This window comes from Microtus ochrogaster, linkage group LG7_11 (genome assembly GCF_000317375.1).
Source record: "Microtus ochrogaster isolate Prairie Vole_2 linkage group LG7_11, MicOch1.0, whole genome shotgun sequence".
NCBI lineage: Eukaryota > Metazoa > Chordata > Mammalia > Rodentia > Cricetidae > Microtus > Microtus ochrogaster.
In genome coordinates this window covers 15,493,760-15,499,940 of record NC_022032.1, presented here as the reverse complement: position 1 = coordinate 15,499,940, position 6,181 = coordinate 15,493,760, and the positions used below count along the sequence as shown (strand labels likewise).

At 45.7% G+C, this 6,181-nt stretch overlaps 1 protein-coding gene across 1 annotated transcript in view; it reads left to right on the top strand.

The window, feature by feature from the left end:
• The first annotated feature begins 980 nt into the window (after positions 1 to 980).
• Positions 981 to 6,181, top strand: part of Mtus1 (microtubule associated scaffold protein 1) — a 134,442-nt gene continuing 129,241 nt past the window's right edge. The window contains exon 1 of the mRNA XM_005362548.3: positions 981 to 1,260. The gene's annotated coding sequence lies outside the window, so the exon portion shown is untranslated. The remainder of the gene's footprint in view (positions 1,261 to 6,181) is intronic.

The window sequence follows — 6,181 nt, the reverse complement described above, 5'->3', positions numbered from 1 at the left end:
TGCCTGTCCTGGAACTAGCTCTTGTAGACCAGGCTGGCCTCTAACTCCCAGAGATCTGCCTGCCTCTGCCTCTCGAGTGCTGGGATTAAAGGCGTGCGCCACCACCGCCCGGCTCAGAAATGTTTTTTACCTCTCACGGGAGGACTATCACTCTTAAGGAAAAGTTTGTATTAAAATATGCCTACTTGGGGCTAAAACTTCTTCAGTTCGTCCCAGAACAAGGACCTTGTCTTTAAAGAGGTCAGATCTACTCCGAGTCCCACTACCTTCCCATTTTTTATCTGAATACCTAACAGCTGGAGTCTCCTTTCCTTAATGTTTAATAGGTGCTCGCTAATAATCTGCTCGAAAGTCTGGGACGTGGAGCGCAGGTGGGACTCGTCCAGAGAGCAATCCGTGCACGTTCCTTACAAGCCCCTGCGCTGATAACTCGGGCAACTTTCCCACCTCGCAACCCCAAAGCAGTCCGTGGCCCACGAGAAGCAAGAGGACGGGGAACTCAGGCTGCGAGGACACCTAGGAGGAGCGGATCCTCTCTCTGGCTAGCCTGGCCGATCCTGCGGCCTTAAAGCTGGGCACAGCAGAGCTTGGCTCGTCCGCGGGGCGTGAGTGGTCTGGGGACGCGCGGTGTAGCCAGGTGCGCAGTCAGCAGCCACCGCACCGCGACCCACGTGGCAACAGGTGCAGCGCCCTCCGGGACCTACGCCCGGGGCTTCCGGCAAGTAGACCTACAGCCTTGGAGCCAGCCCGGGCGGGCGAGCGCAGTGGAGCTCCGTGGGAGTCTTGGTGCCCCTAGGAACCCCGGCACTTCTCTCAGGTTAGTTTCTTGGGGTGCCGCCCCCTGTTCCCCCACCTGGCCGGCCTTTGTCTGGGCTCCTGGAGCCGCCGCGGGCGAGGGGCGAGGCTGCCCAGCTCCGGACTCTCCGCCTTCGCTCCTCCCCCTGGTGGCCCAGGGCGGGGAGGCTGAGGCTCCGGGGCGCCTGGTTCTCGGTTCCCGCCTGGCCGCTGTCGCCACCGGGGTACGGGTGCGAATCGGGGTCGAGCTGCGAGCCCCAAGTGTATACAACCTCTCGGGCTGGACCCGCCCAGGGTGCGGAGGGAGCCCAGCTCCAAGCGGTGGCTCCCAGAAGAGGGCTCAGGGCTGGCTTCCAGCCTCTGCGGGGAAGCGCGGAGTGGATCCCATTCCGCAGTCCATCCCGGCCGCGGTGGGGACCTCGGGAGAACGTGGAGCTCAGACGCGGCGACTGCAACTCACTCACGGTGACCGGACTGGCTTTCGGGGTGGGGGGGAGTGGGTGGGTGTCCTCGGGGTTTTTTTTAAGTTGGTGGAGTGAGTGGGGAGGCTGGGCTCACGTGGGGCCAGCGCAGCTCCTGCAGGACAGCGGGGTTGCGGTTGCTGTCACCTTGAAAGTGACCGAGATGGTGGGTCTACAGTAGATCCGGCGAACTGTCAAAAGTTTGCACCCTCGGCCGAAAGCCACCCACCAGGCGCCGGACCCGGCTTTGGGCTTGGCAGCCTCAAGCTTCCGGCTGGGCGACTTGCCGGGGCCCATTCCCAGTTTGAGCAGTCGGTTCAGAAAATATGGGAGAAAGGGAATTGCTGCAGTTCTCCAGGTCCTTATGCGGGGTTAGTCCCTGCAGCCCGCGGGTATTTACAAGCTCTTTGGGAAAACCCTCCTTCTGGTCATCTTAATGACTACCCAATAGGGGACTTAGCTAGAACTATCTGAGATCTTTGGGGTCCTCTACGAGGGTCATTTATTCACTTTTGTAATATTGACGAATTTAAGTTTTCAAAACTCAACTTGCATAGTGGTACCCGTTTTTGCAAAATGCTATTTTTAAATTGTCAGTGTTCTAGGAAAGGAAATCCAGTGTATTTTGTTTTTCCAAAACCAGAGTCTTAGGCAAAACGGGAGGAAAGAGAGCTTTCATGTTTTGCCAGGTGACTGGAGTTCAATCACGGTATCAAATCACAGCGCGTTGGGGGTGGACTCCGGGGATCTGGAGACAACTTGGAAGGCAAAGAGGCGGGGTCGTGTTCCCCTGAACCTATGACCTCCATAAGGAATGCTTTACAAATAGGTTATCAATTTAAATAATTCATCATTTCCCGTTCTCTCCATCAGTTCCTTCAGGGCAATCTAGATTCTGTTGCGTGGGTGTGTTTAAACTGTTTACAGATTCATTTCTGAAGAATTCTATTCCATAAGAAAAGTTATGCAAGCAAAATAAAACAAACCCCTATTCTCACCCTTTTTTTAAAAAAAAAAGCATAGGATTTAGTTTAAAATAATTAAAGTTGTGTTGATTTTCCCCACCTGTGCCACGCTACCAACGTGCGCCCACCCCTTGTGGGATGGATGGAGCCAAGAGTTTTGCATATATAACAAGCACCTGGATTACCACAGATGTCTGCCCTCCACTCTCCCTGTCCCCCCTTTTTAATTGTCTCAGTTAATCTCTAATTTATGACAGTGATTTCAGATTTAATAGGTCATATCTGTAGTAAGCATATACATTTAAGCTTTTTTAAAAAAATGTGTGTGGAACCGGGTGGTGGTGGTGCACTCCTTTAATCCCAGCATTAGGGAGGCAGAGGCAGGCGGATCTCTGTGAGTTCGAGGCCAGCCTGGTCTACAAGAGCTAGTTCCAGGACAGGAACCAAAAGCTACGGAGAAACCCTGTCTCGAAAAATAAAAAAAAAAATGTGTATGGATGTTTTGCCTGCATGTATGTCTGTATCTCAAGCATGTCTGGTGCCCAAGAAGGCCAGAGAAACCCTATCAGATCCTATGGAACTGGAGTTACAGTTGTGAGCAGCTGTGTGGGAGCTGGGAGTGGAACCCAGGTCCTCTAGAAAAACAGCCAGTTCTAATCACCAAGCCATCGCTCCAGCCCCCACCTGTTCCTTTTAAAACTATATTTATGTGGAAAAAAATAGTGTTTGGAAGAGGTTTGTGTCTTTTAATTAACTGTTAGAAATTCAAGGACAATCTTTGTAGTGATTAGTAGGATTATGAAATTCTGGGTCAGTTTTTGAGTAGAATTCTTTGGAACTAAATTTGAGTTATTAGGATTAAGTGTTTGAAGAAGCATGTTATTTAGTGACTGCATTTTCTCTGACTTCAAAAGGAATGAATGGCTGATGTGTACAGTTTTGTACATTCAGAAAAGAGTCAACCCCACCATCTTTTGTCCTTTGTAAAATATTATTAAAAGTCCTCCATTGTATTAAGCCTGCAACATCTTAGTTTTTTGTTACAGTATATTCTATAGATGTGTTAGTTTACTTGACCTTGCCTTACAAGCTGAACTTTTCATTTGCAGTTACTGTTATTAGATATGCTATTGCAACATTTATCTTTTTTAATTATTTTGTATGCAAGTTATGTGTCTTTAGTCTAATGTCCTTGGAAATCACAATTGGTGATTCAAAGTTTCTTGTAAAAACATTGATGTTTGGTTTCCAGAACTATTTAGTCAAACTAAGCTCTTTTAAACACAGGTTAATTTTCCTTAAAAGGAAGTCTTATTGTCAGCTTTATAGGTGAACAGTGCTATCTCAGTATTTAACTTTCCATTTTTGTGACTGCAAATGTTATCAAGCATGTCACCTATGCTCCTTCCTAGTTTTTCTTTTTTTCTTTAGAGTTTCTCTGTGTAGCTCTGTCTTGGAACGCCTCCTGTAGACCAGGCTGACGGCGAACTCAAAGATCTGCTTGCCTCTGCCTCCTGAATGTGGGGCTTAAAGGTGTGTGACACTATGCCTGGCTAGTTTTATTTCTTTTTAATTCAATTAGATTTTTTCCTCTTGGGATATTGGTATTTTTCTACTCATAAAAGCCTCTTTCAGGTTGTTGGCATACATCTGTTTATATTGCAGATATTTTTCCTCAATTTATATTTGCCCTATAAACACATTTAAATAGTTGTGTTGACTTACAGAAGTCTACTTCAGTGTTGTCAAACATGCTGGTTTTTCTCAAAATGGAATGTTAGTAGTTCTAAATCATTGTTTATGAGACACATATGGCTGTTGTTCCTTCTGGAACTCTGAGTTAGATTCTTTTTAAATCTGTCCCTACAAATTCAGTCCTCTGGAATAGCTACTGTTGTGCAGTCTTTTTGCATGTGGCAATGAGAAATTGTCAAGTGTGAATGTCCTTAGGACATTCTTGGGGTTGGGGAAATGGCACAGTCTGCTTCTTCTAGAGGACCCATGTTTAGTTTTCAGAACCCACATCAGGAAGCTCACAAGTGCCTGTAACTCCAGCTCCAGGGGAGCTAGCGTTCTTCTGGGGCCCTTTGTAAGCACCTTTACTCAATCAGAACATTTGGAGAAAGTTTACGTAAATCTTGGGTGAGAGTTTTTCTGGTTCTCTGGGCCCGAGGAATCTTGAAATCATAGATTATCCACTTAGTCACTGATTTTTCTCCTAGAAATCCTGCAATTATCCTAAAACTTGGGTTGAATATAATGAAACTCTTAGAATGTGTCTGGAAACTTGATGTTTCTTGCCCTTGCCCTACCCTGAAACTAAAGAGAGTGATTTGACAGTCCAAATCTAGGTCGTTCGTAACAGTGGTAGCACACACCTTTAATCCCAGCACCCAAACACCCCGGGAGGCAGAGGCGGGTGGATCTCTGAGTTCAAGGCCAGCCTGGTCTACCGACAGAGTTCTAGGACAGCCAGAGCTGCACAGAGAAACCCAGTCTCAAAAAAAAACTAATCAACGAATAAACAAACCTCCATCTGATCCCATCTATGATTTTTGTCAGTGATGTCAACAAAGATCTATGCTTCCCTAGTATTTTGGAAGAAACCTTTTAACTTGTAGGTTATTATCAGTATGTCTGTATAGTCTGTGAGCATTTGAATTCAGTGATGGTATTGTAATGGTGTTCTGTGCTATCAATAGAGCCAACAAGTCAATATTTAGCGATGCCTTTGCAGAAACCTTTTAGCTTGCACTAAATATTTTAAAGTTTATTTTATGTGTATGAACGTTCAGCCTGAATGCATGAATGTGCATTGCAAGCATGCCTGATGTCCATGGAGGTCAGAGGAGTGTCAGATCTGCTGCAGTTGGAGTTATAGAGGGTTGTGAGCCAGCATTGGGGGCATTGAGAGTTGAGCTAAGGTCCTCCGGAAAAAGAGCAAGTGCTCTTAGCCACTGAGTCCTCTCTCTAGCCCCCTAGCTGGCATTTTTATGTTATCCAAAGAGGTGGAATTGTGATAGCAAGGAACCTGAATGATCCACAATCAAGTATTTGTAATAGCATTAGGCTTGGAAAGAGACAGCATCCTCACCGTTATCCCATAGCTACGTGACAATGAAGCATGTGTGTTTGGTTAGATCATGACTAGAGGCAGGTCTGGTGATGCATGCCCTGGGGAGGTAGATGCAGTTAAGACTGGGGTTGTTCAAGACCAGGGTTGGCTGCAAAGTAAGAAAGCATGGCCAGTCTGGGTTACACACGAGTCTCCATCTCAAAAAGAAATTGTCAAAGCCTACAGAATTCTACGAATGCACATGTGATGGGATGGGCCATCCACATGGACTATTCAGAGAACATGTCTTTAGGGATTTCTATGTAACAGCCCAAATGGTTGCAGATCTTACGATGACCAGAACATGCTTATTCTCCCGACTTTGTTGTTTCTTGTTCAGGTGAATTTATCAATGCAGTCGAAATCATGTACATACAAAGAAACCATGTGTTATATATACATCAAAACAAAATAAAAATAAAATCCAAGAACAATTTAAGTCTTTAGGATGGAAAGTCTTCCAGATCTGTGGCTCTGGGAATGATGAGTTCTATGTCGCTAATGGTCCGTTTGCAGGTTTTTTATTATCAGATATTAGTTTTATATGAATTGCTGGTACAAGTGTTTTCTTGTTGTCTGAATCTATAGTTTACAATTTTCTCAAATTAATTTCCTACATAGTAATAGATTAAACTTCTTTTTTTTGTTTTGTTTTGTTTTTGTTTTTTGAGACAGGGTTTCTCTGTGGCTTTGGAGCCTGTCCTGAAACTAGCTCTGTAGACCAGGCTGGTTAAACTTTTTTTTGCTTGTTTTTAGAGACAGTTTTTTTTTAAAATTTATTTATTTATTGAGGATTTCTGCCTCCTCCCCGCCACCGCCTCCCATTTCCCTCCCCCTCCCCCGAT